General features: G+C 38.6%; 1 long non-coding RNA gene and 1 pseudogene across 1 annotated transcript in view; one reads left to right on the forward strand and one right to left on the reverse strand.

The window, feature by feature from the left end:
- LOC140937468 (uncharacterized) overlaps positions 1-1,460 on the forward strand; it is a 10,283-nt gene extending 8,823 nt beyond the window's left edge. Inside the window, exon 3 of the long non-coding RNA XR_012165469.1 lies at positions 1,193-1,460. This is a non-coding gene — a long non-coding RNA (uncharacterized lncRNA). The remainder of the gene's footprint in view (positions 1-1,192) is intronic.
- LOC140948782 (pseudouridylate synthase 7 homolog) overlaps positions 1-12,500 on the reverse strand; it is a 119,714-nt pseudogene that overhangs the window by 87,759 nt on the left and 19,455 nt on the right.

Raw genomic sequence — 12,500 nt, forward strand, 5'->3', positions numbered from 1 at the left:
TTCCACTTCTAATATTATTTTACAAATAGAAACGTCAATAGTGAATTTAAAAATAATCTTTGTGAAAAAGCAAAAGCAAACACGCGAACGCCCAACTCAAGGCCGGGATGCGACATTCATTTTAACAGAAATGGCCCTTTTCACCCTAGAGACAGATTATTCGTGTGAGACGGGTTATCCGTTTGATGATTCGCGTCAGATAGGTAATACGTCTTAATTTGAGAATGGAATAGTTTCAATTTTGAATGAACAATCCGGCCTGACTTTACCGTCAATTTCGACGGACAGTTTGAAGACGGGATTATCCGTTCCAGATAGCCTGTGTACAGCCGCCCCCTCCCCTCAGAAAAAATCGGAGAAGGGGTGTTTGTGGGGAGAGCCCGACTGTACATAGTCTAGTCTTCGACGGATAATCCATTTCTAGCTCTAGTATGAAAACGGCCAATAACAAAATTCCTGTGTCCAGTGTTTTTAATGATAGCGAAGGACTGTACGGAACGACTGTCTGCCGTTGCCTTGTTCGTAGACCCCATTATTCCGCGGGGCTAATGCGTTTCGGGTCACGTGGTCCGAGCGAGTTCGCCAGCGAAATGCCTTGACCGAGATTTCGTGGGAAGACGCCGCATAGGGCTAGTCATGGCAATGTCTATCGTAGCGTCAGAGATAAACGGGGAAATGTTGTTTATCGGCAACGTGTTTTACAAACAGTGACATCTCCGCGTGTTGTTTCACTAGTGTTTCGAGGGAAAGACCTTCTGAAAATCAATATAATTTGCGGCAAATATTAATCCCTGGCGAGAAGCCACACTTTCGCTATGGAAAAAATTAGTTCCCCGAGAGAGCGGCGGAAATGGAGCCTAGGTCTTGGTCAACACCTAAAAGACGCTTCGCCTAACGTGCGTACGGAGTCATACTAACCGGGAAGTAAAAAACGCAACCATAAGTAAGTTTAGTACCTTCCTTAAAAGTAACAAATCTAGGGAACAATTTCTTTTACGGTTAACTCTTTTTTACCCTATTTACGGTTAACGGTTAAAGTTTTTCAATTTTTACGGCTATCGACTAAATTTTTGGCCGTTTTACGCCTATCGGTTAACCCCACTGAGACCCTCTTTTTAATGTACCCAATACTACATACCTATGGTAAAGGTTATCTATAGGTACTGAGTAATCCAATCGCATCTCTTTTCAGATTTTTGTTCTGATAAACAAGATGGTTTCTACGCAGACCCGGACGATCCACACAAATTCTACCGCTGTGTCTATGGGAGAACTTTCCATTTTGACTGTGCCGATGATCTCGTTTGGAATCAGCAGATTTTAACTTGTGTTTGACCGCAATAATCAAACGAGCGAAAGCAGACGGGACAACTATTGGCCATCCTTGAAATTTTAAGAATGGGATAATGGGTTACAATTAATTTTATGTATGGTAAAGGAAATAAAGGAAAACGATCGAATACGTGCGTGGTTTGAATATAGTTTGGTCTAAATAAAGTACAATAATCTAAATAATAGGTATCAATAAATGCTTTTTCTGAAAGAAATGCTTGTTTCTGACAGGGTTCGTTTTGATTGCGTTGTTTCGGCCGTTCACTATGGTCTGGGTAGTATCCAGTGCCGGATCCAGATCTTGAGATAATGGGGAGAGGCCGTTCATCCAGACCCTTAGATAAGAGGGGAGGGGGGGGGGGGAAGAACTCGGTGTCCAATAATTTTTTATTGCTCTAAAAATATGGAGGGGCGGGCACCTCCCCTGGATTCGCCACTGGTATCAGATTATCAGTATGGAATTTCTATGCTGGCGTTGCAAAATATCGAAGCTAGACGTACAAGCGATGTAACACTTCGTAGAGAGTTTGATCTATCCTTCATACATGCACCAATAATTCTCGGACAAATCAAAAGGCTGAAAAATTGCTAAGTTGAGTATGTCACAATAAGAATCACACATCTAAAGTTTCCTTGCGGTATAGTTATTTAGGGTATAACCTGGGGACCAGAGGTTTTTTTTCGCGTGCGACGAGGAACTTCGTCGGCTGCAAGACTTAACCGAAACTGGAAACCGCGCATGAAAAGCCTCTGGCAGCCAGGGCATTTTGGGTACGGTCAAGTCCTAAATAGTTTTGAAAAGTATGTAACAAAGTCTGACCGGCTTCATCACCATTCACTTTAATAATAAATAAAATAATAATAATAAATAATTTATTTCTATAGCGCATTTTTCTAACGCCCAAATGCGCCTTACAGTAACAAATATATTATAATCTATACACTAAAAAATGTAAAAAAAAAAATATCTTAAGAATCGGAAAAATCAAAAGTCTAAAAGTCCTAAAAATCAAAAAAAAATAAATGGAAAGTCTAAAAATATGCTTGTCGAAAAAAAAAGGTCTTAAGCTTAGCTTTAAAGATAGATACAGATGCGCTGCTTTTAATCTCGAACAGTGGAAGCGAGTTCCATAGGTAAGGCGCGCACACTGAGAAAGCCCTCAAGCCAATCAATTTGAGCTTGTGCGTTGGCTGCTCCAGTAGAAGTTGGTCAGCAGACCTAAGAGCTCGCCTAGGAACGTAAGGACTAATGAGCTAAGTCAGGGACGTTGGAATCGCACCATGGAGTGCCTTAAAGATGTACAATAAGATCTTAAAAACAATACGCTGACGGACGGGGAGCCAGTGTAGCTCAATAAGTAGTGGTGTGACATGATCAAACTTTCGCTTGCAAGTGATCACTTTGGCCGCCGCGTTCATAACATATTGTAGTCTCTGAATAAGATAATCAGGTAGGCCATAGAGAAGCGAATTACAATGATCTACGCGAAACGTTACTAATGCATGCACTAGTGTTTTGGTTGAGTCAATATTAAGTCATGGACGTACACGACTAATGTTTGTGATGTGATAAAAAGCGGTCCTGCATAGTTCATTGACGTGTTCCTCGAAACTCATGGTATCGTCGGAGACGACACCAATGTTCCGTACGCTAGATGTGGGCTCCACAGTAGCATCACCCACAGTAATCGTATCTAATGGTGGCTTAGGGCGATGTTTAGCGTGCAGAACCAGGAGTTCAGTCTTATCATTGTTTAACCGGAGATTGTTTAAAAGCATCCATTGGTTCAGCTCACGCAAACAAACTTCAACCCTAGTGCGTGCAGACACAACGTCCTCCACTTTAGTGGTCTTCATGCTAAGGTACAGTTGAGTGTCGTCCGCGTACATGTGAAACCCTACACCATGGCGACGCAGGATAGCTCCGAGAGGAGCGGTATAGACTAAGTATAGGAGTGGGCCCAAGACGGACCCCTGGGGAAGACCACAGGTCTGTTGACGATCAGAAGAACTAGTATCTCTGATTTGGACGAACTGTGAATGACTGGACAGGTAAGACTCAAGTGTAGGAAGAGCCCTGAACACAATTATTACCTGTGATAACTTTGAAGGGTTAATGCATTTACAGTGACGCTGCATTTAGAATAATTTTCTCGGTATCCCATAAGATTGTTAGGGTTTTTATTACCCAAACATTTTTTTTCCCTTTTAAAGTGAAATTGGTTTTAGAGAGATTTAGAGTCACTTTTACGACGGTAAAAAACGGCAAACGAGAATTTGTACCACGTGACCACGTTTTCCCTTTACTTGTCGTTTGCTGTTAGGATTGTTTATTATTGGTTTCACACCAGTTTTATACATAAGAACTGTATGTTGTCTGTTCATTTTTCTGTGTGACTCCTCTCTATTGCTTCCCAGGAGCGTAACGTCCATATACGCGCATACGCTCGTGCGTATAGCTGAAAAAGAACTGAAAAGAGAAAAGAATTTGCAGAATGTCTTTCGTTGTGCTTTAATTCAATTCCAGTCGCGTCTGCGTCGACGCAGATGTAATCTGGGGCGGTACTTTTTGGCATATATGGCTCTCATAAGGTAGCCGATCCGATATACTCAAGGGTCCACCTACGATTAGGGATAAAGGGCCGGGATCATCATGACGGATCCTCTTCTCTCCGCTCGGCATACAGCGCAGTGTACTCCAAGGTAGCTTATGTTTGGTTTATGACCTGGAATTGGGGGGAAAAGATCGTTTACTTGACATACTGTACACCGAAGAGGGATGCTTTCGGATGGAATCCAGGGGTTGAGGGCTTGGTATAAACAGGACTCACAGGCATGCACAGGTACTTGATTCCTCCTCCTTTACGCCTTGGTTGCCATCCAGCTACTCGACCTAGCTCAATAAAAAAATAGAAAAGAATGTTTAGTTAATCGCCATATGTTTAATCTGTCTGTCTCTCTGTCAGTATTTATTTATTTATTTATTACAGATGCACTCCACTACATTACAAGCAAATAATGAAATGAAATTAGCTAACACTACTATAAGAAAAAAAAAAAGTTGTGGGGAAGGAGACAACCAAAAGCGCCAATGCGCCATACTAGGGATGCCCCCACTAATTAAAATATAACAAAAATATATACAAATAGAAATCTAAATGTTCTAGTTATCCTTAATAAAGCTTAAAACATTTCTTTTAAAAGTTGCAATACTGTTTGATTCTCTAATATGATTGGGTAAACCATTCCATTCATCTACAACACGGTTAAAAAAAACTATATTTAAAACCGTCAGTTCTACTAAAATTTGGAACAAGGTCCTGTGTGTCATTTTTCCTCAAGTTATAACCTGTATTTCTGTCCTTACAAAATATGAGCTTATTTGAAATGTCAATATCATAATGCCTATTAATTACATTAAAAAAAATGTAACATCTCTAGTGAACCTCCTATTAGATAATGACAACAATTTTAGCTTAGATAGTCTAGTATCATAATCATCATAAGACCTAGTGATCCAACTGGTAGCTCTTCGCTGAACAGCCTCCAATTTATCAATGTTACGTTTAGTATGAGGGTTCCAAGTTTCGCATGAATATTCTAATAAAGGTCTCACAAGATTACAATAAAGTGTCTTCATGGTATCAATATCCTTTAAGTTCCTACAAGTCCTCTTAACCAACCCTAAAACCCTATTAGCCTTAGCAGTTATTTTATCTACGTGTTGGTTCCATTAAAGATTACTAGAAGTAAATAATCCTAAATCTTTATACACATTAACGCTTTCCAAAGGTTGACCTTCAATATTATACTCTCCAACTAAGGGTGACTTTTTCCTGGTTATTCGCATGATCTTACATTTCTTGATATTAATTCTCATCTTATTCATCTTACACCAATCTGAAATTTTATCTATGTCACTTTGAAAAGTAGACAGATCTTCTTGAGTACTAATAACCCTATACATACAGAGCAATTGAACTGTCCTTACTAATTACCCCTGGTAAATCGTTGATGTAGACTATGAAGAATAGTCCGTCGGTCGGTCTATCTGTTCGTTCGCCCGTCCGCCTGTCCGTCCGTCCGTCTAACTGTCCTTTCGCCCGTCCGTCTGTCTGTCGCTAGGTGTGTCTGTCTGTATGTCTCTCTACTCTCTGGTCCTTGTGTTCATTTTCAAACTCTTATTAGGGTGGGTTTCTTTGGGACTATCTAGTCATGCATCAGTGATCCGAGAGCACTCTGATCATGGTACATCAAAAGAACCAATGAATCCTTTCCCAGGCTAGATTCGTCAGTTTCTTTGATGTGCTATAAAGCGAGTGATCTTCAAACACTTGTCCAGATCCGGATCATCCTAATGGAACGCATACTAAAATTAATCAGCATATATTAGGACCTAGCGCATGCCGCCTCGAACACATGATATTTCACACCTTTAACAATAACGTGCCGCAAGACTGACTTCAATCATTTTGAAGAAATGACCCCCCAATAAATTGGTATCTTGTACGGCGTCCAATTACTAGAACTCCTGATTGACTAGAACCCTTCCTATCTTAAAACATTTGCGTATTCAAACTATTTTTGAGAAGTAAATTCTGCACTACAATTTTTAAGTCAAAACGTTAACCTCTCTTTATACCAGGTCAGAATGAAACGCTATTTGATGTCTTTTCAAAAAGCTAAAATCTGTCTTCGCATCAACTGAATCATTATCCAGTTTTGTTATTCAAGACTTCAGTTAAGATGGATACTGGGTTCAATAGATAGGGTGCGTTCGATTGGGAAACCTGGATTTAGATTTTAAAGTCCGGATTTCGGACTTGCAGGCGAACGCGAAATCCGAAAACGGGTTTCAGCGCTGAGATATCTGTTGTTGGATTTCCCTTTTACCGTTGGATTGGGAAATCCGAAAAAGGATTTTAAAAAACTGTCCTTAAGAAATGGTTCGTACATGTACAATCTTGAAAAGGTCTTGAATTTTACTACTCGTCTTGAAAAGTCGTTGAATTCGGTTTAGGCCCTTGAAAAGTACTTGATTTCTTTATTAGGTCTTGAAACGTCCTTCTCAAACTCATTAATAATTCATTAAGAAAATACAAAGGAAATTAATGTTTAATGAGTGTTTGGAAATCGGATGAAACACTGCTTAGTATTTGCATCCTTAATTTCTCCTTCAAAAATGATTTTGTTTGAGAAGAAATATCAAACATTCGACACAGTGTTTCATCACCAGATGAAACACCTCGAAGTTCGTCAAAAATACTCCGCTGCGCGTCGTATTTTCAACTCTCTTCTCGGTGTTTCATCTGGTGATGAAACACTGGATCTCATGTTTGATATATTACTTGAAATTCACAACCTTGTCCACGCCAGACACCTTTTTCTGTAAAATTAGATTATTTTGCCGGGGAAAATTTGGCTCATCCACGGTGTAAGAACCTGTAAAACTCGCTGGTAACGTAAAAACATTTTTGTGCATGAACAATATTTTATTTCTATTTCTTTATTTCAAATGTTATTTCTGTACCTACGATGCAATTGCAAGTCATACCCAGTCATTTTGCAAAGTCTTCAAGGAAAGAAGAATAAAATAACGTGATCAAGGATGGCCGCAGAAGTAAAAATCGTAAATTACTCCAGTTAAGATGGATACTGGGGGTTAAAGAATGTCGATTTATCAAATAAATCTTAGTCCTTGAAAAATTTAATTTGTCCTTGAAAAATCCTTGAAAAGTTCTTGAAATTTGTTTGTCTGAAGTTGTACGAGCCACGTAAAGAACAGCGGTCTTGCACGCGCACGCATAATTAGCAAAAGGAAGACCTCTGTTCACGAGAATAGTTTTGCAAATCCTTTTTCTTATTTCCCAATGTCGCATTATTCGACATTGGAGCGGCAGGTGATTCATACGGCGTTCTTCTCATGTGCCGAATTAAATGCATACATTATGATAATTTATAAATCTTCCCATAAGTCCCACGGAGGACTTGTTACGCATGCCCGTAAGTTTTACGAAGAAGAGAAAATAGGGAGTTTAAGATACGTCGACTACGGACTACGACTACGGTTAAACATGCTACTGCGCATGATCAAAACCACGTGACTGTTCATTTTTCCCACGTAGTCCTGCGGCTACGGTGAGCTGTTGAGCTGTTTCGCGTAGTCGGGACTACGGAGAACATTTTGGTCGTATTTTGCCGTCTCGGTAATTCAAGAATCTCGTCTTTTCGTAAAAAAGTTTTCAATTCACCTGCTTAAAGTGAGAGGGAAGCGAAATATGTAAGTTGTGTCTAATTTCTGCTCAGATTTACGCTTTTAATCCACTGTTGTGACTACATTTTTATCTAGCTAAGCTTAGAATTCAGATTGACGGCCGAGGAGAAGAAAAATCATGCAGGTAATTTACTTTCTCTTCGCACTTGAAAAGTTTCAATGTTTGTTCGAACTGATTAGTGTGTCTTTCTACTTGTGTAACCTTTGTTTATGCGAGTTTTTGTATCGCTTTTGCTGAATGAAAATGATGTAAACATCGTCCAGACAATCGAGACTCGGCATTTCAATACTTCAAACTTCAAACTACATCAGATTAGTAGTCGGAGAAGTCCATCTTCTAAATCTAATAAATGAGCTATTACTATTTCTGTCTATTTCTTTAATATTTGACATAAGTATTCATGGGCGAAAAAAGTAAAACCTGTGTAACCAAAATTTTGTTCATCAATTTCACCCGACGTAATTGCTTCCTTCAAGTATGGAAGAATTTGTTCATTGTTCAAAAGATAAGATCACATGCAAAACTGACTTGCATTTTTGTGAACTGTGATGAAAACAAGAAAATCTTTGCGTGTTGTTTCCCTCTCCGCCTCTTCTCTTGTAGTCTACTGTCTGTAGTGCAATCTTAACGTTCTATATTTGCACGACTCAACCCAGTGCTACAAACAAAGGACAACGCTCGTCCAGCCGTAGTTCGTAGTCCGTAGTCTCAGTATCTTAAACTCCCTAATGGCGGCAAAAGACGGAGAGAACTGTAAACAGAGCAAAAGATGGACCAAATATCGCTGCATTCGCTGCAAAGTAGCCATTTGCAACTTATGTAGCGAGCCAGAGATTGATGAAAGCGTGGACGGGTGGATAGGTGGGAAGAATGTCGGCTACTGTTTTGAGTGCGAAACTGTAAGGCCCGTAACCGAGTTGCTGATCGCAAGTAGGCACAGTTATGAAGAAGTTGAAGAAAAGATAGAGCGGCAGATGAAGTCTACAGTGAAAAGGAAAGGTAATCTTCTTTCGCTAATAAAAGTGATAATCAGCAAGAAGCTGTCACAAACAAGAAATGTAAACACCCGATGTAGTTATGTTTGCAGTTTATCTCATGCGTGATTCATTCTCTTTTCCAACACAACAAAATCATCGCCGAAGGAATTCCAGCATTCAAGGTTTCCTTTGTTGCTTTAAAGTAAGCATAGGTGCAAGTTAGGTGATAAAAATTGATCAACAGAAAGGTATAATTAAAAAATTTGAAACTGCAAATTGCTTGTGTTAATGTTTATATTTATCCCTCTGTGGAAGGTCAATAATAGTGGCCATGTTGTGGTTCAATTTTTTCCTTGGTTTGAATTTTATTTTCCTTTGTTTTGGGGTATGGTAATGTATGATAATGAGTTTGAACCAAAGGAAAGTAAAATTTAAACCAAGAATAAAATTGAACCACAACAGCCATAATGTTAACTTGGATTACAGTGACATGAATTACTTGTTTGGCATGTGCCCTGGAAGCAGTCATGTGCCATTTCTTATTAGAGAAGTGTACATTTTTTGTACATCTGGTATCACTGCCAGCATCCAGGGAACAACAACTTTGAATCCATTTACTTGTCATCACTTTGGTTTGTGATTTTCCCACTTAAATCGGAAACTTATGTTGTTATTTGGGTTTCAAATTTATTTTTCTTTGTTTCCAGCTCATTATCATACATTACCATACACAAAGACAAAAGAAAAGAAAATCTAAACCAATGATAAAATGGTAACACAACATATATTTCAGTCTCAGTTAATGAGCGATCTAGTTCATCTACACTGGATTCTGGTAGAAAACTTTCAGTGTTTAATACTAGAAACGTGAGTGTCTCGCAGGACCTCATGAAGCTCAGGGAAACGCATGGCGCTGAAGATTTCAGTTGAAGACACAAATTAGTCGTTGAATGTCTTTAATATTTTTATTGTATGCTTATTGTATGCTTATTGCTTAGCACAGATTCATTAGCCCTATATTTATGAATCTATTTTGAAAGGATTTCTGACTGCGTATTGTCATTTGTATGGCATTGTTCCATCAACAATGTTCACCATGTATAAAAGGTGGTAGGGATTGATACAAATTTTAAAATAAAAAAAAAATGTGAAGAGAGACTTTGGTCAGATAAAAAAAGAAAAAATAGCAAAGCTAGAATTTGGTGGATTTGATCCAAGTACCTCTAGCTTGCAACGTTCTAGAGTTCTAACTGCTAGGCCACAAAGGCTGCATGTATGCCTCTCCTTTGCCTGTGTGTGATCCCCTAGCTTGATAGAGTCTTAGCACCTTCGATTCGTGAGGGTTTAAATTTAAGCAGGGTTCCTTTTGAATGGTTTTAATTTGAATAGATGGTTTTTACAATAATCACAGCAATAAAAAATATGACCTCTAGGCAGACAAATACAAGTGCAACTTTTGAAGCAATTTTTTTTGGTTTTCATGGGTTTACATTAAGACATGTGAGAATTTAGTGCTGCAATATTTAAAACTTTTGTTCATTTTCCTCAGTGCTGTTGATAGTGATGATGATGAAGATGGTGAGGATGAAAGTCTCAGCCGGGGCCTGTTTGAAAAAAAGAAGAAAAGCCAAAAATGTTCTAAGAATAAAAGTGGAAGGAAGGCCAAATGGAGTCAAAGTCTATTAGGGGATTTGGTGGACATTGTAATATCTTATGATTATTACAAGAATAAATTCATACTGACCAACACTAAAAACCAGAAAAATGGAGAAATATACAAAAAGGTTCTGGTCGAACTTAAGGAAAGGGCTGCTGTGAGAAATGAAGAAGTTCCATTTGATCATGTTCAGTTGCGAACAAAGTTCAAGAAAGCCATTGCTGAGTGCAAGAAGACTTCTCTCACCATGAAGACTAGCACAGGAATAAAGAGATTTATTGACGAAAAAGGCTATGGTCCATGGTTTAACAGCCTATTTGCTATTGCCAAAACTCGGGATGCATGCAGACCTGAACTTGCAGTAGAGTCTTCATTTGTTCGTACACAATCACCATGTTTACCAGATTCAGAAGCTAGTGCTGCTGAAGCATCACCTGACACATCCTCATCTGAAAGCAAAGAGAGAGTTGTGGCTACAAGGAGAAGGAAGAGAAAGACAGATGAGTCTTTACATGAAGTAATTGACCTAATCAAGACTGCCATCAACAATGATCCGGTGAAAGAAGTCCTTTCGTACATGAGTGATCAGGCTCAAAAGTCTCGTGAACATGAACGTAACATGCTACAGATGCTTCTGCAAGCTATGCCCACACAGCATGTTCAACCAACCCTACAAGAAAGAGCTACAGCAGCGGCCAACTTACATGGACTAATTGGAAGTGACAGTAGGCAGTATGGTAATCAGATGTCAAGTTCTGTTCATCCTGGAGACTTAAACTACCAAAATTTTTGGTTTTCTTGAAGTTTCCACCAACTATGGTCTTGTTGAGTTTATTGACTTTTAAATGAAGGGTTGAAAGTGAAGCAGGTGTACACTTATGTAATTACTTGATGTTGAAATGCTAATTAACCCTTTAAGCCCTAGGAGCGATCAGCATCAAATGTCTCCTTATCACAGCAATGCTTTGTAAAACAGAGTGGTCATGACAATTAAGGACATGATCACACAAGATGGGCTTGCTTGATATTTTATCAACTTCTCCACATTCTATAGGAAATAAATAGGGGTAATAAATGAGGATTTAGATTTTGATCTTAGGGTTTAAAGAGATAATTGTATATAAAATTGATACGAATCTGCTGAATTATGGTGTGGACATGTATGTAGTCTTCAATTTCACTCAAAAATATTGGCTAAAAATTCTCTAATTTGGGCAGTGCTCAATTATTATAATAAGTCTATTACATATTCCTGTTTCATTTTTAGCCCTTGAATTGTACCACTAGAGTGATGCAACTAATGTTGTACCCGTGAAATACAGGGACTCTTGGCATTCATGGAAAATTCTCAGGCGCCAGAAAGCCTTTTTGCTTGTGACTCTATATTTTACTAGCGTTTGCAACAGGGAAAAACAACATGTTTAAAAGTGTCTTTACCCAGGATCTTGCTTGTTCAGAAACAGAAGTATCTAATCACTATAGTTTGTCTTTGTGCAACTGACTGACTTTCCCATGACAGTGCTGGTAAAAATTAGTTGGATGGTTTGGAGAAAATTTTGCTAAAAAGCAGAGGCGCAAGTCCTTGATAAATGTTTTCTAGTTGATGTTTGCTTTGTACCTGCAAAGACAGTTTCTTCTGATGTTCACTTAAACTACGATAACAGTTGTGTTAACAAATTTATTCTTAATATTGTAGAAGTTGTATTACCTACAGACTTGACACCCGCTAACTACTACTTAAAGTACATTGTACAATGCAAGTCCAAGCTACTGACTTAAACTCGACAGTTGTGTCATCATGGGCCCTTCATAATGGATACTATCACTTCATTAGAAACACTTGGTGCGAAATTTTATCATCAATATAAATAGCAGAATGCATTCAAATGTTGTGTTATGGTGTTGAAATGTGAAACATGATGCACTTCATGGGTCATGTAAAACCCCTTTGAACATTACATTCTTTCAACATATAAAGTTCATCTGTTATAAATTGAAGCACGCAGTTTACAGTACTTTGGGTGGGCTAATATTATAAAAGAAGCCTTCCTTGTTACAAAACGTAGTGGAAATAACTGAATGGGCCCATTACAAAACTCCAATAAATGTTGCAAGAAATATTTGGTTTAACTCGTTCACTTTAATTCAGAACCTTCTCTTTCCCTCCAAAACATATCTGCTAGCGCGCTCCTGAGTTGAGTTGAGTTGCCTGGGAATTGGAGTCTGGTAGCTTTCTACAACAGGTCATCTCTAATGCAT

This window comes from Porites lutea, chromosome 1, assembly GCF_958299795.1.
Source record: "Porites lutea chromosome 1, jaPorLute2.1, whole genome shotgun sequence".
In the NCBI taxonomy this organism is placed as follows: domain Eukaryota; kingdom Metazoa; phylum Cnidaria; class Anthozoa; order Scleractinia; family Poritidae; genus Porites; species Porites lutea.